Consider the following 23,756-nt stretch of genomic DNA (forward strand, 5'->3'; position numbering starts at 1 on the left):
AGTACCCATTTATGACTCTACAGTATAAAGTTAAAAGAATACCAGTGTGAAGAGAGTTATGGCTCATTCCATGGTTCTTCTTTTTTATTTCAATATAATAAATCAGAATGTATGAGCAGTATGTGGTTGTCCCTGCCCTGAATTATGGGCATCTCTGGGGACTAGATAAGGAGGATAGCTAACATAAGTCTAGTTATTAGTTTGATTAACACTGATATGGGGCGCCTGGGTGGCTCAGTCAGTTGAGTGACTGACTCCAGCTCAGGTCACGATCTCACAGTTTGTGGGTTCGAGCCCCACGTCGGGCTCTGTGCTAACAGCTCAGAGCCTGGAGCCTGCTTTGGATTCTGTGTCTCCCTCTCTCTCTGCCCCTCCCCCACTCATGCTCTGTCTCTCTCTCTCTGTCTCAGATATAAATAAAACATTAAAAATTTAAAAAAAAAACACTGATAAAATACTTTTATGTTCAATGTGTATACATTTTTTGAATTGTGTTGAAAGAACAACAACAAATAAGATATTTTTACTCAAAGTGAAAAGCGCCTAAAAACCAACCAAGTTTTATCACTATAAAAGAAGGCAGGGTCTCAGGAGTATCACTTTCTTCATTTCTAATGATTTTGCCAGATATCTTTTATAATGGGATATTCACGTATGGTGATATAATTATGTATCATTGACGCGACATTTCTTAACAATTCTCTACAGTAAGGGAATGTGATTGGCATTTAGAAGAAAGCAATAGCAAAGAATGCTCCATAACACCATGGAACTTACATTTCTGAGGTAGAAACAGATCTAACCAGGTAATTGTGCATTTAATTATTTAATTTAATGTTGATGAGTCTTACAAAATTAAAGGGTGATCAAAAGAATATAAACAAGATTTAGGGTAGTGTAGAAGTAAGGGAAAACAAATTTGGAAGAGAACATAAGATTGAGATTGGAAAGATTAAAAAATAGTAAATATGTGAAGATGAAGATAATAATGGAAAGCATTGCATACAATAAAAGTAAGATATTTGACATTAGAAGAGATAAAGGATAATTGCTATGAAGTTCAAAATTCTAGTAAGCACTAAAAATAATGACCTCATACAGTGAACTTCTTTTTATCTTAATTGTTTCTAATTTTATTTTTTTGTATCTATAGTTTTTATTGAGATGCAAGGGTTTTTTAAAGATATTATTTATCTTTAAAGAATTGTGACTTCCTAAAGAACTACCCCAAAATCATTTGTTCTCACACCTGGTAGGTGATACAAAAATTCAAATATCAAAAATTTTCCTATACTTTAAAGGTTCTCTCTTAGTCACTTGAGCATATTTGCAAATGAATCTTTTATAGCAGTCTCCAAGGACTCTTACTTACTGCAGCATTTTGTCTTTCACAGGTGAGAAACTTCAAGTGCCTACAGTAATTTTATTTGAGCCTTTACTATCCTTTCAAAGCAGGTGCAAAAACCTAAAGAGCCATGGTATTCATCACTCAGCAAGATTTTTATGTATGTAACATTGAAAGAAAGCTGCAAATTTGATTTGAGATTACTTTTAAAAATCCTAGGAGAACTGACTTACTACTCAGCAGCTTGCCTAACAGGCTATTCTAATCACAATTACATTGATTATATCTTGTCTGAATTCAAAGAATTTCACTTAAAGTCACACTCACATACATATCCTGAAAACTTTCCTTCTCTTATTGATAAATAAGAAAAATAATGGTTAATAAAAACAGTATTTTTATATACAGAAAATGGAGTAGTAACTTAAATGTGATGCCAGAACTCTGTACTAATGTAGAAAAATTCTGTTTGAATGAAAATTATATCTGTTCAATAGCAAATGTACTACAGAAATTTCTATCATGAATGTGACAACGCTCAAGCATTACTATTATGTGCGTGTGTATATAGTGTGTATGTATATAGCATTCATTCTCAAGAGAAATGATATGAAATGAAAACTGGGATCTACAGTAAGGAGTGGAGAGCATCTGATATAATAACACGTGTGGGTATGTGTGCATATATACTCGTATGTGAGTCTGTGTGTATGTCTGTTTCTTCTCAATTTCTTGAAAGTATGACTATTTGTAAAAGCATTTATAATAACAACTGGAGATATCAATTTTAGTAACATAATTTATGAAAAAAATACTAAGATGAAGAGGGCTGTAAACAGAATTTTATTGCTATAAGGTTTGGGGTTTTGTTTGTTTTTTTATTTTTAAGTGAAGTGCTACAATATTACATCCAGGTAGACTTTGATAAGTTAAAGACACATAAGATAGGTGGTGATCCCAAATGTCACTTTTAAAACTAAAAAGAAATATGATCATAAAACCAACAGATACTAAAATGGCAGAAAAACATGATTAAAGTAACAAAATGAAGATGTGACAAATAGCAAAATGGTCAACTTAAACAAAAACAAACTAGTAAAATGCAATTTACTAGTTTTAAATATAGTTTTAAATATATGTGAATTAAGCATGCATATTAAAAACAATCATTGTCAATATAGGTAAGTAGTAACACCCCAAACCTTGTCATCTACAAAGAACACACTTTAAATACAAATATCCAGATGGCTTGAAAAGTGCAAACCATAGTAAAAGATATATCTTGAAAGAGATAGGACAGGAAAGCTGGATTGGCTATATCATGATCATAAAAATATGCTTTAGATATAATCATGGTATATTATCTGATATACAGAACTTTATTGCGTTATGACAAAATACTAATTCAGTAGGAATTAAACGTATCATGTCTAAGACATCTACCAACTGCACTTTAACATGTGGGGCAAAAACTGGCAACACTGAAGAATTAAGAAATAACAATTTAGAGATAGAGACTTTAATAAGGTTTATCAACAAATGATAAATCACCTAGATAAAAATTCAGTAACAATACAGAAGAATTAAACAATGAGTAACATAAGGTGGTTGAATTGTTTGTTTCAAGTTTTTTTTGTTTACATACTTTTGCTATCATGTTACATTAAAAAGATAAGAAACCAGGAGCCATTGAGACCAACTCTTCTGTGTTTCATCTATAGTCCTTTTAAAGGTATTTTCTTTTGCTTCCTGAGATATCAATGTTGTCAATACTCTTGTCCTGCCATAGGGAATATTCCTTAATACCTTCACCCTGTCATTCCACTTATTATAAAGTAGACGGTAGGACAGTTTCTTGGGAAGATTTTATAGGTATTAATGTTAAATGAGTAGCAAGATCTTAAGTGATATTTATCGTACCTAATTTATAAGCTTTCTGACACAGTTTAGTAATTTGCTTGATATATCCAATTGTGTTCTTTTAAGAAAAGGATATATTCTTAAACCTAAGTAAATAATTACATGGTTAGAAAAAGTAAAGGAACATATCTTCTCCCATTCAGTAGGTTGCCTTTTTGTTTTATGGATGGTTTCCTTCACTATACAAAAGCTTTTTATTTTGATGTAATTCCAATAGTTTATTTTTGCTTTGTTTCCTTTGCTTCAGGAGACACATCTAGAAAAATATTGCTGCGGCTGATGTCAAAGTAATCACTGCCTATGTTCTCTTCTAGGATTTTTATGGTCTCACATATCATGTTTAAGTCTTTAATCCATTTGGGTCTATTTTTGTGTATGGTATAAGAAAGTGGTCTGAATTCATTTTTGTGCATGTAGCTGTTCCATTTTCCCAACACCATTTGTAGAAGAGAATGTCTCTTCCTCATTGTATGTTGTTGCCTTCTTTGTAAAAAAACAACCTACTGAATGGGAGAAAATAATTGCAAATGATATATCCAATAAGGGATTAATATCTAAAATATAAAAAGAACTTATACAACTCCAAAACACAAACAATCCAAAAAAAAAAAAAAAAAGAAAAAAGAAGCAGAAGTCCTGAATAGACAAATACTTTAAAGAAGATATACACATGGTCAACAGACACATGAAAAGATGCTTAATGTCACTAATCATCAGGGAAATACAAATCAAAACCACAATGAAATATGACCTTATACCTTTCAGAATTGCTGAAATCAAAAATATAAGAAATAACAGTTGTTGACGAAAATGTGGAGAAAAAAGAAAATTCCTGAACTATTGGTGGGAATGTAATTGGTACAGCCACTGTGGAAAATGGTCTGGAAGTATCTCAAAAAATTAACAATAGAAATATGATATGATCCAATAATTCCACTATTAGGTATTACCAAAGGAAATAAAAAACACTAATTCGAAAAGATATATACATCACTAGATTTATTGCAGCACTGTTTACCATAGCTACAATATGTAAGCAATCTAAGTGTTCATTGATAGATGAATGGTTAAAGAAGATGTGGTATGTGTGCGCACACACACACACACACACACACACATGCATACACACACACACACACACAGTGGAATATTGCCCATAAAAAGATGAGGGTGTTGTAGTTGTTGTTGTTGTTGTTGTTTGCTTGTTTTTTGTCTTTTTGTTTTGTTTTGTTTTTGTTTTGTTTGCCATTTACAACAACCTGAATTGATTTAGAAGGTATTAGGCTAAGTGAAATAAGTCAGACTGAGAAAGACAAATACCATATGATTTCACTCATATGTGGAATCCAAAAATAAAACAAATTAAAGTAATATAGTTAAGGTACTTTGGGAAATATTTAAATATTGTTACTATTGTTTTGAGCTATTTTGTAAACAAAGTCAATTGATAGTCATCATTCTTATCTAAAGAATTAAGTGGTTTTTTTTCTTGAAAATTCATAAGCTTATTAACATCCATATTTTAGCAAAATAGTCTTGTTCAATTCTAAGTGTTACCTGGAAAGAGATATTGTGTAAATAAATATTTAATGCCTGTTTGTATAATAATAATCTGATAAATTGTGGGTTACAGATAAAGGAAATATAAGTGGGTTTTCACATGCACTATTAATACAAATATTACAAGTATTTTTTTAGACCTTTTGGTCCTAGGTTATTAATTCTTGTTTTGTCAGTCTTGAATTATGCAGTCTGCTTTCACGTTATCTGTCTAGACTAAAAATTCTTGGGAACACTGTGTCTTTGTACTGCCTGAAAGAACTCAGTTTATGGTGATGCTATCACCTTAGACTGGAAAGCCTATATGAATGGTAGAGTGATTAAGGAGGAGAATACACTTAATATTAAGATACACATTTTGTGGAAATTGTGGTAAAGTGTTATGATGTTCCAACTTACTTCAAGTGATCCAGTAACAATAAAAAATATCTACTGTATTTACACAGTGAAATGAAATCAGTATATAAAAATGTGTATTGTAATCAAATATAGGTGAAACTAGGTAGAGGATATAGTAGTGTTTATTCTACTATTTTTTCAACTTTTGTGTATTTATACAAGTTTTTGTAATAAAATATTAGGCAAATAGTTGAGTATAATATCAAACTAAATTTGAATATTTAATTTAATTTACCATTGGTATTGCCTTATATTACATAAATACTCTTGAGTTTTAAAAATTAATTTTTTTTTTATTTTAGGGAGAGAAAGAGAGGATAACCATAGGAGAGGGGCAGAGGCAGAGACAGAGAGAGAGAGGATCCCAAGCAGGCACCATGCTCAGTGCAGAGCCCAACACAGGGTTCAATCTCATGACCCTGGGATCATGACCTGAGCTGAAATCAAGAATCAGATGCGTAACTGACTGACCCACCCAGACGCCCCTACTCTTCACTTTTTAAATGTAACCTGGGTACACTGTGTCTTATGCACATAGAAGCTGGAGAATGTTGAGTTCTTAGATTAAGAGAAGACACAAAAAGATGATACAAATGTAGGCTCTAGATATTCAAATTCTCTGTTTAAAGAAGTGCCTGTCAAAATTCTACTAGGACTAGAGAATTCTAATGTGTTATATCTTACTATCAGGGTTCTATATTTTTCTTTTTGATATTAGGAATTTATTCCATTAAAATAAGTTAAGATTTTCTTCTGCAATTGGGGACGTAAAGAAATAGAGGACTCCTTTTCAGTAGTTGTGGTTGTGGGGGAGATGAGGTTTAAACAACCACTTTTATAATATACAAGTACTATAACCCTATGCATATATATGCATTTATATTATTATATAATTAAATGTAATTTATCTTATTTAATATATATAAATACTATAAATGATTATTTAAGGATAAACCACAGAATAATTTTGCAATGAAAAAAACATTTAGGAATTAAATTTGCTGAGAAAAGAGGCACAAAATTATAGCTGTCTATACATAAGTTGTATTATACTAGGATATCCCATGCTTGCATGAGCATTATGAAAACAAAAAGTTGTGACTTAGGTTTTAAACTCTTTGTGGCAAAGAGATCTGGCTGGTAATAGAATGATCTAGTAGTTTATGAAGACAATAGTAACTAGAGAGATGAGTTCACCTGCTAGATGTAAAAAGGTTGGGTCTTTCTATCATATAATATACAAAACGTTTTATTATGATGTTAGAAGTTGAAGTTTCATAATAAATCTATTTTCATGGGATGATTTTTTTTAATTTTATTTTTTATTTCTTTAAATTTACATCCAAATTAGCATATAGTGCAACAATGATTTCAGGAGTAGATTCCTTAGTGCCCCTTACGCATTTGGCCCATCCCCCCTCCCACAACCCCTCCAGTAACCCTCAGTTTGTTCTCCATATTTATGAGTCTCTTCTGTTTTGTCCCCCTCCCTGATTTTGTATTATTTTTGTTTCCCTTCCCTTATGTTCATCTGTTTTGTCTCTTAAAGTCCTCATATGAGTGAGGTCATATGATTTTTGTCTTTCTCTGACTAATTTCACTTAGCGTAATACCCTCCAGTTCCATCCACGTAGTTGCAAATGGCAAGATTTCATTCTGATTGCTGAGTAATACACCATTATATATATATATATATATATATATATATATATATATATATATACCACATCTTTATCCATTCATCCATTGATGGACATTTGGGCTCTTTTATTTTCATGGGACGATTTAATCTTACCTGAAATTAATTAAATGTTCATATTTCTGAATTGAACACAATGTTTCTATAGTACCAGACTTGAAATCTAAAATAAAACTCAATTATTTTTGTTTAAAATTTAACTTTTAAAGAAAACAAAAATGTTGCTTTTCATCATGTATTAAGGTTCATATATTTGGTACTTTTCATTTCATGGTTTGCTTAACACAAAATTTCATTATTACTGTCTACTCTCTAACCACACACTTGAGTGCTAATTTTATTTATCAATATATATTTAGGAAAATTATATCTAATTCCTGTCCTAAACTTTCTAATACTATAGAATTAAAACTTATGCTTTCTCTATACACAGATATTTTTAGTATAAACAGGTAATAATCTTATCATATGAGTGTACAAAAACAATAAATAAAAGTAATTTTTCATCTACTCTACTCACTCACATTCCCTAACAGTAAAATAATAAAAACAGCTGACAGTTTGGAGTTTATTCTTCCAGATAGTTTATATGTGTGTGCACATATATAATGTATATATATATTTAGTATATTATACTTTATTATGTAATATTAAATAGAACTTAATATTATTCTATATTAAATTTACACATAGCAGTATTTTTTGGGCCTCATTCCATGTCTGTGAATGAAAATTTAGCTCATTCTTTTAAGAAGTTTTATAGTATGACATAATATAGAGAAGGATATGACTTCTGTCTGAGATTTGTTATATTATTGTGGATAAACTGGTTATTATAACTGAACATGCCAAAGACACATCAGTGTCTGTTAACTACCTCAGAGACAAGTAGTCTGACTTTAATTTACAAAGGTGAATGAGAAATGATCAGTAAAATTATGACCTAAAATAAAGTTTTCATGTCAAATGAAGCCTTAATCATGTTATGTGTACAAATGAAGTTTCTGCAATATTTCAAATTTTATAAAAAGGCAGAAAAATCAAAGCATCACGTCACTCATAATTCTAGACATGGCAAATTTGAAAAAAAAAAAAAAAAAACCTTGTGCTGTAGATATCGATATACTAGTTCAGCTTCTTTGAAGAATGTGGTATGTTCATGGGCGTCTGGGTAGCTGGGTCATTTAAGCGACTGGCTCTTGATTTTGGCTCAGGTCATGATCTTGTGGTTCATGGGATAGAGCACTGAGTCAGGCTCTGTGCTGAATGTGGAGCCTGCTTGGGATTCTCTCTCTGTCTTTTTCTTTCTCTCTCTTTTTCTGCCCCTCCTCAACTCCTGTGCGTGTGTGTGTGTGTGTGTGTGTGTGTGTGTGTGTCTGTGTGTGTGTGTGTGTGCACTCTCTGCTTTTTTCAAAATAAATAAACATTAAAAAAAGAATGCTTTCAGCACATCATTCATAACATTAAATTAATGAACTAAATTAAATGTAATTGATTCTATAGTTACATTAGTATTTAATTTGTAAAGGTTTTGGTTTTATATCTGCAGAGAAACCATAGCGTAAGAGTTTACATGTAACTTATTAGTATATTTAATATTTCAAAAACTCTCTTAGTGAGAGTGAGTGTTCACAATAATTTGATTATTCTTTGAAACAGTCCATACCTTATTCAACTTTAAGAGATATTGACATAGGAAACAGCCTCAACAAAGATTACATATTATTTGTTTGCTATATAGTGAACATTTAGTTTTTGAGAATATATAACTTTTACATTTTAAACTTCTTTAATATCAAAAGTGAAAATGAAGGCATACCTGGATGTTTCTATGAAATGAAAAACAGAAATTAAGGAAAAGAAGAATTTTCCAGCATCATTGATGATCTACTTGACAGTATAGAATATAAAATTCACTGGGGCAATGACAGCTGGTTTGACCAGTGTCGAGAATATTTTGGTTGCTCAATAAATATTTGCTTAAAATACATATATGTGAGAATACATACATAAGCATGTAACAGATTATTTAATATTGCATATAAATGTGTTATTTTGCCTGCATAAAAAGTGTATGTTGATGAAGAACAATATGGGTCGGCACCTAGTGAATTATTCTTAAAACTAAAGCATTAAATTTTCTGGAAAAATCTGTCTACATTTTAAGATGGAGAGAAATTTTAAAGCATTTAATTGCATGGTTTTCAACAAACAGAAATTATTCAGGCTACATGCACTTATAAAAGATTCAGGAGAAAGGCAATACTTTCAGAATAGCGGAAGAAGGCCCTTCCAAAATCTACATCTCAAAAAAAAAAATCTTCATCTCCATAAAAGCCATGAGAAAACTGACGAAATGTGTCAAAATCAACTCAAAACTCTAGATTTAACCAAAGGCTTGCAACCATCTAAGGAGTGACTATAAAGTAATAACAGCTAAATCTCTGTAAGAACAGCCAGTTTTTGACATATCCTATTTCCAACCTTGTGTCCCCAGGTTCATGGTAGCCTTTTAAATGACAGCCTCACAACCTGAAAGGTGTGAAAACTAACAACATTATAGTAATTGGAGAGGAGAAGCCCAGTGTGCAGCTCATCCAAAGTCCCCCATTGCCAAAGAATTGGCACTATTTGACATATATGTCACCACTCTGTAAAAGTCCCATTCCCAGATCTGATTGTCTGATTCTGAGCTTGCTCAATGGAAAAAGTCTCTTTCTTAGGGAGTTGGTAAAAAACTTAGTGACAATTATTTAACATCATAGTAGACTAAGGCAATGATACTGGTTGAGACAAACAAGAGGAAAGTAAAATATTAAAAGGAAGATTTGAGGAATTAAGATGTCCATAGTGGTTTTAAAAATCTCCTCATTTTTTATAAATATAAAAGACCATATGCATGTGCAAAGATGTTTCATGGCGAGAAAACCCCAGATACATGAATGCTTCACTTGTGGCTAATTTTGAGGTTCTATGCAAGCAAGAAGTGAAAGGTAAAGCAGGGATGCAATCTGCATATAGAAACATTGAATGTGACCCCAAGTCAGAACTAAAGAATCCTGATGAAGTGTAAGAGACTTACTGATTCCAAGTATTTAAGGAAATCTATCCAATATTTATCTAACCACTAAGCTAAATGAACAGAGACTTCAGTAGTCACAAATGTCAGGGAATGCAGACTTTATAGAATCAGTTCAGGAAGATCACTGAACTAACAAACAGCAAAAAACCCCAACATAGTAAACACCACCAACAATACATGGGAAAGAGAGGGAATCTACTACCCATACTTGTCAAATATATTGTCTGTGACATTCGTTTTTAAAAAAAATAATTTTCAAAAATGCTAACATCCATTAGTTTTTTTCTTCATATCAAGTGAACAAAAGTAATCAATAGAAAGTCTTTAAGAAAGGACAGGTGTTGGACTTACTAGACAGATTTTAAGGAATTAAAAATGTTCAAAGAACTAAAAATAATCATGTCTAAATGATTAAAGGAAGATGTGGATTGATATGTTACTAAATAGAGAATATCATAAAAAAGAGAGAAATCCTAGGGTTGCCTGTGTGGCTCAGTTGCTTGAGTGGCTGACTTCAGCTTAGGTCATTATCTCACAGTTCGTGAGTCCAAGCCCCATGTCAGGATCTGTACTGATAGCTGAGAACCTGGAGCCTGTGTCTCCCTCTCTCTCTCTGCCCCTGCCCGACTTGTGCTCTTTCTCTCAAAAATAAATAATAAAACATCAAAAAGAGAGAGAAAAATTCTAAAAAAATATCCTGGGGTGAAAGTACATTGTTATAGACTGAATATTTTTTTCCTACAAAATGTATGTATTGAAATGTATTCCCGCCATGTGATGGTATTTGGAAGTGAGAATCTTTGGAAAATAATTGTCTCATGATGGTGAAGCCCTCATGAACAGGATAAGTGCTCTTATAAAAGAGGCCCCAAGAGTTCCCTCATCCCCTCCACTATATGAAGACACAGCAAAAAGATGGCTATTTATCTATGAACCAGATAGGAGACCATATATGATAGCACCTTGATCTTGGACTTCCCATTCTCCAGAATTGTGAGACATAAATGTTTGTTGTTTTGAGCCATACTAGTGTTTGTCAAATTTGGCCCAAATGGATTAAGACATACATTAACTGAAATTTAAAATAATCACGAGAGTTCAACAGAAGATTTGAATTGGCTTAAGAAAGAATAAGCATACTTGAAAATAGGTCAAAAGAAATTACCCAGTCTTAAGAGCAGATAGAAAAAAGGGATGAAGAAGAAGTGGTCAGAGCTTCATATGTCTAGGGGATATCACAATGTGTACCAACATGCAAATAAATGTGACAAAGGAAAGCAGAGAGAAAGAGGCAGAACGTGTATTTGAAGAAAAATGGTCCAAAACCTCTGAAATTAAATAAAAAGCACTATTTATACATCCAAGAAATTCAGACTACTAATAGTATGTACAATAGCATGATATTAATATCATGACAAATTATATAGTTAGGTTGTCAAGAGTAAAAAAACAAATAGAGACTCTTTTTAAAGTTTTTATTTAAACTCCAGTTAGTTAACATACAGTGTAATACTAGTTTCAGGTGTACAATATAGTGATTGAACATTTCCATAGATCACCTTGTGCTCGTCACAACAAGCACACTACTTAATCCCCATCACCTATTTAACCCATCCCCTTACCTCCTCCCTTCTTGTAACCATTAGTTTCTTGGTTTGCCTCTCTCTCACGAAGAGAGTTAAGGGTCTCTTTCTTAGTTTGCCTCTTTCTCACAAAAACAGACTCTTAAAAGCAGCATGAAGTAACTCATCACACACAAAGGATTCTCAATAAGAGTAATAGCAGATTTCTCATAAGGGCCATGGAAGTCCAAAAGCAGTGGGATGACATTCAAATTGCTGAAAGAAAAGGACCATCATCAAATAATTCTATATCCTTCAAAAATAAAAATAAAGATAAAGCTTTTAAAAAATAAATGAATTTATTGCCAGGATATGTGCATTATAAGCAATTCTAAAGGAAGTGGAATAATACATGAAAGTAATTTAAATCTATCCGAAAAATAAAGATCACTGATAAAGATAGTTACATAAGTAAACAGGAAAGGCAATATGTATGTGTTTAGACTTTTTATTTTTCTTCAACGATCTGATTTAAAAACAACTGCATAAAGTAATAATTATAAAAGTTAAACTGTATAAATATGTAACTGTATGACAGAGATAACACGAAGAAGGAGGATAGAGGATGGATCTATTTTGGAGAAAACATTTTATATATTATTGAAATTATGTTAATATTAATGTGAATTATATAGATTTATGTAAAGATGTAATTATAAACCTCAAGGCAACCACTAAGAAAATATCTGAAAATGTATACTGGAATAAATAACAAAGGGATGAAATGGAAGACTAGAAAATGTTTATTTAACATGAAAGAAGGCTATAATGTAGAAATAGAGGAATATAAAAGAACAGAAGACATATAAAAATAGCAAAATATCTGGGGCGCCTGGGTGGCTAGGTTGGTTAAGCGTCTGACTTCGGCTCAGGTCATGATCTCACGGTCCGTGAGTTCGAGCCCCGCGTCGGGCTCTGTGCTGACAGCTCAGAGCCTGGAGCCTGTTTCGGATTCTGTGTCTCCCTCTCTCTCTGCTCCTTCCCTGTTCATGCTCTGTCTCTCTCTGTCTCAAAAATAAATACACGTTAAAAAAAATTAAAAAAAAATAGCAAAATATCCTATAGGATTTAAGAGAACAGAAGACATAAAAATAGCAGAGTATCCTAAATTACTTTATCAGTAATTTCATTAAACTTAAATTGTTTAAACATCCAACGAAGAGTCAGATGTTGATAGCATGAAAAAAAAAATGTTATCCAACTATGTTTTGTGCATGGGGACACACTTTAAATTAAAACTCACAAGTAGACTGAATTAAAGAGTAGAAAAATATATACCATGCAAATAATAACTAAAAGAGAGCTTGAATGCCTCATTAATAAGAGACTAAAAAGAATTTAAGAAACAAAATTGTTATTAGCATCAAAGAATGGCATTTTAAATGATAAAAGGATCGAAAGATCAGGGAGATATAGCAACTTTAAGCATGTGTGCAGCTACTAACAAGGTTCTAAAATGTATACAGGAATAACTGAGAGAATTGAAAGAAAATATGGAAAATTTAACAACTGTTGGAGATTTAAATATCCCACTTTCTTTTCTTTTTAAATAATTTTTAATGTTAATTTTGAGACAGAGAGAGAGACAGAGTGTGAGCGGGGGAGGGGAAGAAAGAGAGGGAGACACAGAATCCAAAGCAGGCTCCAGGCTCTGAGCTGTCAGCAAAGAGCCCAAGGCAGGGCTCAAACTCAAGGACCATGAGATCATGATCTGAGCCAAAGTCAGACACTTAACCGACTGAGCCATGCAGGTGCCCCAAATATCCTACTTTCAATAAAAGGTAGAACAAATCAGTAGAAGAACACAAAGAACATAAAAGACTTCACCAGAACTATAAACCAAAAATAACTAAGGAACATCTAGAGAGCAGTTCAGCAACAGCAGAATATGCAGTCTTCTCAAGTGACTATAGGGCATTCTTTAGGATATAATATAGGTTAAACCACATAACAAGTCTCAGTAATTTTAAAAGAATTGATATCATGTAAAACATGTTCCCTGACCACAATGGAATTAAATTAGAAATCAATAACAAAACGAAATTTGGGAAATTCATAAATATATGGAAATTATTTCAAAAACTAAATAACTAATGGGTCAGTGAATAAGTCCTAAGGAATATTCAGAAGTAATTTTACATGAAAGAAAATGAAATACCAAAATACAAATACCAGAATTGTGGAATATAGCCAAAGTGTTTCTTAAAGTGAAACTTATAGCTATAAACACCAACATGAAAATAAAATAAAGATTAAAAAACCTAACCTTTTGTCTGAACAAAATATAAAATAGAGAGTAAGCTAAACTCAAAGCAAACAGAAGAAAGAAAATAAAATTGATTAGGGCAGAAATAAATGAAATGGAAAATAGAAAAAATAATAGTGGAAACCAATAACATCAATAGTTAGAGCTTTGAAAAAATCAACATTGACAAAATTTTAGCTTGGCAGAACAATGAAAAAGACATAAATTACTCACATCAGGAATAAAAGAGTAAACTCTTTACTACTTGACAAAAATAAAAAAAAAAATAAGAGGAAATACTATGAACAATTATCTGCCAAATACATATACAATATATACATACATTACATATGTAATATACATATATATATAATATACCTGTATATATAAAACCAAGATAAAGTGGAAAAATTCCTAGAAGGATACAAACTATCATAACTGAATCAAGAAGAAATAGAAAATCTGGATAGATCTATAAAATTAAAAAAAAATCAATTAATAATTTTGAAAATTTCCACAAAGAAGAAAACAGGCCTACACTGCTTCAATGGTATACTCTACTAAACATTCAAAGAATATTTAATACCAGGCCTTTACAGACTCTCCCCAAAATATTAAATCAGTAAACAGTTTTCCACAAATTTTATTGGACTAGAATTACCCTGATGCCAAAACAAGACAAAGGTATCAAAAGAAAAGGATAGTACAGAGCAACATCTTTTAAGAATATAGCTAGAATAATCCTCAACAAAATACCAGCAATCAACTCTAGCAATATATCAAGTAGATTATACTTCTTGACCAAGTGGGATTTACTATAAAAATGCAAGGCTAACCTACTCGAAAATCAATCACTGTAATACACCATACTATACAATAAAGGACAAGATCCTCATGACTATCTCAAGAGATGTAGAAAAAAAGCCTTTGACAAAATACAACACCTTTTACTGATAAACACTTAACAAACTAAGAATAGGTGACTTCCTTTACCAAGTAAAGCCATCTATAGATTACCCACACATAACACATTTTAAAAAAAAGTTTGTTTATTTATTTATTTATTTATTTATTTATTTATATTTTTATTTTTTTTGTTTATTTATTTTTGAGACCAAAGAGAGAGAGTGTGTGAGAAGGGGAGGGGCAGAGAGAGAGGGAGACAGAATCTGAAGCAGGATACAGGCTCTGAGCTGTCAGCACAGAGCCTGATAGGCACACATGAACCCAGGAACTATGATCTCATGACCTGAGCTGAAGTCAGACACCCAACAGACTGAGCCACGCTCCCCACAGCTAACATGTTTAATGTTTGAAGACTGAAAGTTTTCCCTCTAAGTAGAGGGCAAGACAAAGACTTCTACTCTCATCTCTTCTGTTTAACATTGTACTCAAAATTCTATACAGGGAAATTGGGCAGGAAAAAAGTTTTAAAAGACCTCCAGATTAGAAGGGAAGAAGTAAAACTATCTCTATTCACCTATAATGTGATGCATATAGCCTTGCATATAGAAAATCCTAAGAAAGCCACAAAAAAACACTATTAGGACTAGTAAATTCATAAGTTTACCAAAAAGTAAGCTCAATATCCAAAAATTATTTGTATTTAGATTAACTGGCAATGAAAAATCCAAAAATGAAAAACATTCCACTTATAATAGCATCAAAAATACAATGCTTGGAAAGTTTAGCAAATAGTGAAAATCTTGTCCATTGAAAATTACCAAATATTTTCATTGAAATCTTTAAATTTTTAATATTTTTCAAAAATGATTTTTAAATATCAAACTAATGGAAAACCATTACATGTTTATGAATCAGAAGACTAAGTATTATTATTATTATTATTACTATGGCAAAATTCCCTAAATTGATCTACAATTTCAATATAACCTTTATTAAATAATAATACCAACATTAACAATAATAAATATTCAGGATGAAATCATCCTCTGGAAAATTTTGATGATTCCTTTTTACCCTAGTAGATGAATTTCAGGATATTCTACCTGTTAATGCCAAAATATTGCTATATCTTTACAGATGATATGTTACCAGCATTTCAATGCTCAAATTTGGAATCCAGGAGCAGAATAGAAGTTCAACGTATTATTTCCTCACTCTGATTTTACTAGTGTATCCTTGATTCTACAGCAAAGAAGGTAAGATTCAGAATCATAAAGTGATTCATCTATGCAGAGCAAATTTAGTTTGCCTCTGTGTGAAAACAATTTAAAATCACTGCTTGAAATTTTTTTTCTGTTTTAAAATGTTGCTCAAAATGTAATGATCCATGATAAAAGCTACAAATTCTTTCAAACCAGTTGGTGCTGAGGATAAATTTCCATAGCTAAAGCAAATTTATAAACCACATCTATTATTTTAAAAATCTTAACAAAAAAGAAATACAAATGATAAGGTGTTTGATTCCTCTTCAACAAAGAGGTTCTTGTAACTTTCTTCGAATTGGTACAATTTAGTCATGATTACATCATATGCTGATATCTAATGATGTTGCTTATGAGACTCATTTTTTTCTCTTTCTTTTCAATAAGAGGAAATATCAGTAGTAATAACCCCTGGAGCATCTACTGATGCAGATTTTGAAAGAAAAATTAAGTCTGTTTCTTAATTAGCCGTAATAGCTTCTAATAGAAGTAAGGTGTGTAAACAGACTTGCTAGGAGGGCAGCCTAGAAGCAATTTACATCAGTGTCAAACACAAATTATACCTAAAGGTTTTGCATTCAAATAACTCAAGCTAAGTTAGGAAGAGTTAGTATAATTAAACCCGCATATAAAACCAGATCTAGTTTAAAAACAACACTTTTTAACATCAAAGAACATGCAAGTCTCACATCTGAGAATGGTTGCTTTCAAAAATATGTTTAAGTGAATTTTATTTTAATAACCACAGTATCAAATACTTTATTTTATTAATACATAAAACAGAGTAAGCTTGTTAAAAATAATAGTATGTTTTGAATTATAGGTGCAAGAATTCCAGTTTAGCCTGGAGACATTGCTTGATGCACACATGGTATTTTGTTCTTGACCCTTTGATGCTCTTTGATTTTGAACTCTTAATAGATTGATTTATAAAATGGAAATTTGGGGTCTAATTTTCAAATGTTGTCTTTTAATGGAAATTTACATTTGCTTCTCTTAGTAGTCAAATGTCATTCTTAACCAGGACCACAATTGGCCCCTTACAGCCCCCCTGGATGAATCTGAGGGTTTCAGGTGCTGCTCCTCTGCTTTATCCACTGGCCAAATGCTTAGTCTTTTAACTGATAACAGCATTATTTTCTTCTTGATGCCTTGTTTTAGCATTTGCTTACTCCTGTCTTTTCAGTGGCTATGATTTCTTTGAAGATTTCATTTTTCACTGCAAGTCAGCTTTTCTGTCTCTCTCCTTAGATAGTCTCTTAATTTCCTGTTAGCTCAGGAATACAATGAAAATTTTGTTTTTAGCAGAATGTATTCTTTTGCATTGCAAATGACTATTACCAACACCTATTTTAAAAACATTATTTTGTCACTATTTTTTAAATTTTTTTTTAATGTTTATTTTTGAGACAGAGACAGATTGTGAGCTGGAGAGGGGCAGAGAGAGAGGGAGACACAGAATCTGAAACAGGCTCCAGGCTCCAAGCCGTCATCAAAGGGCCTGATATGGGGCTTGAACTCACAAGCCATGAGATCATGACCTGAGCCAAAGTCGGATGCTCAACCGACTGAGCCACTCAGGCACCCCTGTCACTATTTCTAAGAGAGAAAGGATAGTAAACTTCATATACTTGCTTTAAATACATAGGGGACAGAAAAAAAAAAAGCAAATGACATGGCAATTCTGCCGATTAACCCAGCATATAGCTTAAGAGGGATGGTGGATATTCTCAGCTGACAGCCAGTCATGTCATCATCACTTTCTTGCTTACTTACTCTGTAAAATTAATTGGTTCACATTCTTCTCTAAAACCTCAGTTTCAGAACTCTGAAGTGGGAAAAATAGTAATACACAATTGAGATTATTTCATGTATATTCTTACCTGTTTTATGCCTAATTCGATATGTGGCAGCTATTATCTATCAGTGTTATCATTACTTATTAGATAATGCAGAGACAAGAAACAGGAGAGGATAAGGAAAACACAAAAATAATAAGAAAAGTAATCAGAGATAAAAATGCAGTTGTCTATTGAGTAAGAAACAAAGAGAATAGGAAGTTGAGAGAAATAGAGAGATAAAAAAGAAAGATACATAGGCATAGACTGGGAATAAGATAAATAGGTATTTAGGTTCATATAAATAAAATCAGATAAAAACAAGGAAAGTAGAATTTTGGAGAAACAGAGAAACATACAGAGGCAGTGAATGACTGTAGATACTGATTTGAATTACATTTGTAAAGATTTGTACTTTAGTCATTGAGCTTTAAAAAATCAATATCACTGGGGTGTCTGGGTGGGTCAGTCAGTTAAGTGTTTGACTCTTGATTTTAGCTCAGGTCATGATCTCACAGTTCCATGAGTTCGAGCCCAGCATCGGAATCTGCACTGACAGTATGGAGCCTGCTTGGGATTCTCTCTCTCTCTCTCTCTCTCTCTCTCTCTCTCTCTGTCCTTCTTCCCTGCTCATGATCTCTCTCTCTCTCTCTAAAAATAAGTAAATAAACATTTAAAAAATCAAATATCACTGATTATAAAAATTCCTTAGTGCAGTTTATTTCTTAAGTATTTTCAGTTATTATGAATGTTATTACAGTCTCCTGTCTTTCCAAAATCCACTCCAAATTCATTCGCTTCTAAAATTCACAATTATATAAAATATTATTTGAGGGACGCCAGTGTGGCTCAGTGGTTTAAGCATCCGACTCTTGATTTTGGCTCAGGTTCATGATCTCACAGTTCCATGAGTTCGAGCCCAGCATCGGAATCTGCACTGACAGTATGGAGCCTGCTTGGGATTCTCTCTCTCTGCTCCTCACCTACTCACACTCACATGTGCATGCACATTCTCTTTCTCTCTCTCTCAAAATAAATAAACACTTTTAAAAAATAGAAAGGATTATTTTTTAAGCTGAAATTTACCTGTTTGTATTCTTTTTATTCAAATTAGAATTGAATATAGTACACAGAAAATTATGCAGGCAGCCCAGAAAACAAGTTTCATGTCCCATTTATAGCATCAAATAGCAAGATAACGTTGGGCAAGTTAATAAACTTCATTAAAGTTAACTCTTATCAAACGAGATTTGGATTAAATAAAAAAATATATTTATTTATTTTTGAGAGAGATTGAGAGCACAAGTAGGGAAGGGGCAGAGCGAGAGAGAGACAGAATCCCAAGCAGGCCCCACACTGTCAACATGGACCTTGATGTAGGGTTCAAACTCACAAACCATGAGATCATGACCTGAGCAAGAGTCAGAGGCTTAACTGACTAAGCCACTCAGGCACCCAGCAGCATTTTCACCTTTATATCCAAATGTAAATCATAGCATGTTGTAAGTTACCATCTGAGTATCAGATGTCTTCTTTTTCATTTACACTGTATTTAACATGGTGTGTGTAATTCCAAAATTAATTGGTTTTATAGTTTTAACACACTTGGAGCAAGAACCTTTAAAAATCAAACTATTTCATTATAAAAGTTAAGAATCTTTGCTATAGAAGCCTGCTTAAGATTCTCTCTCTCCCCCTCTGCCCTTCTTCCCTACCGGTGCTCTCTCTTTCTCTAAAAAATTACAGGGGCGCCTGGGTGGCGCAGTCGGTTAAGCGTCCGACTTCAGCCAGGTCACGATCTCGCGGTCCGTGAGTTCGAGCCCCGCGTCAGGCTCTGGGCTGACAGCTCGGAGCCTGGAGCCTCTTTCCGATTCTGTGTCTCCTTCTCTCTCTGCCCCTCCCCCGTTCATGCTCTGTCTCTCTCTGTCCCAAAAATAAATAAAAAAACGTTGAAAAAAAAAAAATTAAAAAAAAAAAAATTACAAAAAAAACCCCACAAAACCTTGAAATATATGTTTAAATCAGAAACACTTAAATATTCTTCATTCTTGGAATGTTTGAGAATGTTATGCTACAGCCATAGGCTGGATCACATACATTCATGATTACGATAGTTAATAATTTTAAATAACTTCGAACATAGGTGCTTTTAAATGTTATGTAAAAATATCCAGCATGAAAGATAAACTATATGATACGTATTTGACTATAAAAAATACATATGCTTAGAATAAAGCCTAGGAAGAAAGACAAATAATAATATAATTTGTATCTAGATTATAAGATTAAATTATTTCTATTTTTCCTTTTTATAAGTTTATTTTACTAATTTTTAAAAAGATTTATTATTTTAAGAGATACAGAGAGAGCATGAGTGGAGGAGGGACATAGAGAGAGCCAGATTGAGAATCCCAAGCAGGGTCTGTGATATCAGTGCAGAGCCTGATGTAGGGCTCAATTCTATGACCCTGGGCTCATGACCTGTGCTGAAATCAAGAGTAGGACGCTCAACTGACTGAGCTACCCAGGTGCCTCAATACTATAAGGTATTTTAAATACAGAGAACCAGATGAAGTAAAACAAAGAAATACCACAATCCTGTGCACACTGCTATTGTCACCTGAGAGCTGTCTTCATTCTTTCTTTAATTCCAAAGGAGAGAGAATAAATTATTAAATGTGACTGTGTGAATGAGGCCTAATCCTTTTACTGATGTGGAAAACTGTAACTTATTTTCTAACAGTACAAAGGGAAACAAAATGCTTTGAAAATTTGGGAGACTACAAATTCTAGAATTGGCAGGTTGGTGAGGTACAATTACACTGAGAAAGTGATAATGGCAAGGTAGAGTGAAGAGAAAAATTCTGAGGAAACTTCTGGAAGCTTTCTATTTTTCTCATATGCTACTAGGTCATTTAGGAAAAGTCCTTGGTCTAAATTAAAGTAATATTTTTAAGGCAAAATATGATATATGAGTATATTTAAAGATTACATTTTCTTTTAAAGTTTATTTTCTTTTATTCAGCTAATTTGAAGATAGTTTGGGATATTTCAATAATCGGCACATGTTTATAATTTTACTTTTTAAGGTCAGGTGTCTATGTCATTAAAAATAAAATTACTTTAGTTTGTAGTATATAGCTAGAGTAGTCATGACTTCCCTCCCAATAGTTTTGCAGCTTGTGAAAAATAGTAGCTTCCCCAACATCCACTCATGATCATGCATCTTTGATCAATCTATTCTTTACTTGGTACAGAAGGAAAGGCATCCACTACAGTGACCTCGGAGGGAGATAAGTACCACTGCAGTACATATACACACTCCTTTTTGTGCCTACAGATAAATCTCTGCCAAGGTGAAGTAGGAAGGAAATAGGAAAGGAAGAAAAAGGCAGGAGAGACCCATTTTTCTTATCAATTCCATTAACAAAATAAAGATTCAGAATCTGAAGTCAGTAGACAGTAAATCACTTTCTAGCTAACTTCACATTCACAGAAGCCCTATGAAAGATTAACATACAAGAATTACTTTTACTGCACATACACAGACTAGAGATAAGGACAAGGGTTTTTCTAACCCATTGCTGAAAAATTAATGAGCATTCAGATAATAAGCCCGTTTTTATTTCCCCAGTCCGAATCAGGAAGTTATTTTCTTTCTGGCACAGACCTCCCAAAACCCTTGTAATTTCTTGCGTAAGAGCACTAGGAGCCTCTTGTTTATTAAGGTGACTCTGAGTGGGCTCCTGGATGGCTCCTGGAAGGGGGCTGATCACCAGAAAGACCCAGCCATGATAAGAAGCTTGGAACTTTCACCACGCCGCCACCTCTTCCTCCAGAGAAGAGAGGAATTGGAAATAGAGTTAATTGATCATGCATTTGTGAGGAAGTCTCTCTAAAATCCCAATAGTAGGGAATTGGATTCAAAGAATTTCCAGTTTGGTAAACACATACAGACCAGGAGGGTCAAACATCTCAACTGCATGGGAACAGAAGCTTCTGCACTCAGGAAACTCCTGGATCTCATCCTATGTATCTCTTCATCTGGGTGTTTATCTGTATTCTTTATCATCTCCTGTAATAAACTGTGAATATAAGTACTTGATTCCCCAAGTTCTGTGAGTCACTGTAGCAAATTTATCAAACCCAAGGGGGCGGTCATTGGAAACTCTAATTTGTAGCTGTCTGGTCATCGTGACTGGCATCTGAAGTAAGAGGGAAGGTGGCATAGTCTTGTGGGACTGGGCTTTTAACATGTGAGATCTGATGCTATCTTCCGGTACATGGTGTCAGAATTGAGTTGACACCCTACTGGTGTCCAAAAACTGCTTGTTCTTGTGGGAACCACCATCCCCACCCCCAACCCCATCTCCACACACACACACATTTGGTGGCCAGAAGTGTGTTTTGTGTAAGTAGTAAAGGGGACACAGGGATAAAGACCCATGGCAGGGAAGAACTGTGTTTTTCCCAATATAGAAAGTAGAAAACTGGGGAGCCTGGGTGGCTCAGTCGGTTGGGTTCGACTCAGGTCATGATCTCCCAGTTTGTGGGTTCAAGCCCCACGTCAGGCTCTGTGCTGAATGCTTGTTCAGAGCCTGGAGCCTGCTTTGGATTCTGTGTCTCCTTCTCTCTCTACCCCTCTCCCACCTGTGCTCTGTCTCACTTTGTCTCTCAAAAATAAATAAATGTAAAAAAATTTTTTTTAAAAGAAAGTAGAAAACTGAGGTGTTTTTTTTTTTTTCAGTTATAGTAAATGCCTTTTTTTTCATCCATTCTGAGAGGAAAACAAACAAACAAAGAATCTAATTCATATAATGCTTTGAAAGAACTATTGAATAATAGACTTTAATTTATTTCTGGTCTTTATATTGAAATAGTTGGTTGTTACAGGAAGATCAGTAACACTAAACATTGGAGAGCTGACAGGCCTAGATTTCTTAGGAAACAAACAAAAAAGTAAGGTCAAGTGATATTTAAATAATTTCAAGGAAATCTGAAAATAATCGTAAATTTTTTCTCCATAGAAATTTTCCACGGGAGTAAAGAAATTCATTGCCTTAAAATGGTTCAGAAGTGAAAAAAGGTAGTATGCATTTCCACATATAAAGTGGTATGCATATTCCACATCTGATCTGTGCTTTTCTCAGAAACCACTTAATATTCTAATTATACATTAAACTTGTATTATATTATAACCTTATTTACTCTTTTTATACTATCCATTCTTTATTGTGTAGCTCCTCTTTGCCACATTTGTACTTTAGATATTTTAAATACTGCATTGCTTATGGTAAAAGCAAAAATGTTGTGTATTTTAACAACTCTTAAGAAAGTTCTTTTTTTTTAAGTTTGTTTCTCAGAGAGAGAGAGAGAGAGAGGAAGTCAGGAAGGGGCAGAGAGAGAGGGAGAGAGAGAATCTGAAGCAGAGTCCACAGTACCAAGACGGAGCCCTATGTGGGACTCGAACTCACAAACCGTGAGATTATGACCTGTGCCAAAACGAAGAGTCAGACGCTTAACTGACTGAGCCACTCAGGTGCCCCAAAAGCAAAATGTTTTAAAAGAGATTGTGTTCTAATTTGTTTAAGCACTGGTAATCAAAGTCTAGATTCTTTTCAAGAGATGTTGTGCAGTTGAATGGATTCTGTCCCTTGCCCCAGAGGTAAGTACATGATCCAGAATGGGCCTATTTATACCCTTGGTCACAGTAGTTGTTTCAGGGTTAAGAATGAGAGTGGGTCAAGGCACAAAATAATTCTTTGTTCCTTGGCTACTTTTGGAAAGAGGTCCTCTCTTTATGATCAAAGATATGGACAGAAAGAGAAAGAGAGACCTAATGCCAATATTTTGACCAAAGTTCATGTGTATTTGATCC

At 33.3% G+C, this 23,756-nt stretch overlaps 1 long non-coding RNA gene across 1 annotated transcript in view; it reads left to right on the top strand.

Annotated features, from left to right (window-relative positions):
* The window catches only part of LOC132691966 (uncharacterized), a 131,492-nt gene extending 108,527 nt beyond the window's left edge, over window positions 1–22,965 (top strand). Inside the window, exons 3-4 of the long non-coding RNA XR_009616113.1 lie at window positions 15,916–16,034; window positions 22,906–22,965. This is a non-coding gene — a long non-coding RNA (uncharacterized LOC132691966). The remainder of the gene's footprint in view (window positions 1–15,915; window positions 16,035–22,905) is intronic.
* The last annotated feature ends 791 nt before the right edge of the window (window positions 22,966–23,756 follow it).

This window comes from Panthera onca, chromosome B1, assembly GCF_046562875.1.
Source record: "Panthera onca isolate mPanOnc1 chromosome B1, mPanOnc1 haplotype 2, whole genome shotgun sequence".
In the NCBI taxonomy this organism is placed as follows: domain Eukaryota; kingdom Metazoa; phylum Chordata; class Mammalia; order Carnivora; family Felidae; genus Panthera; species Panthera onca.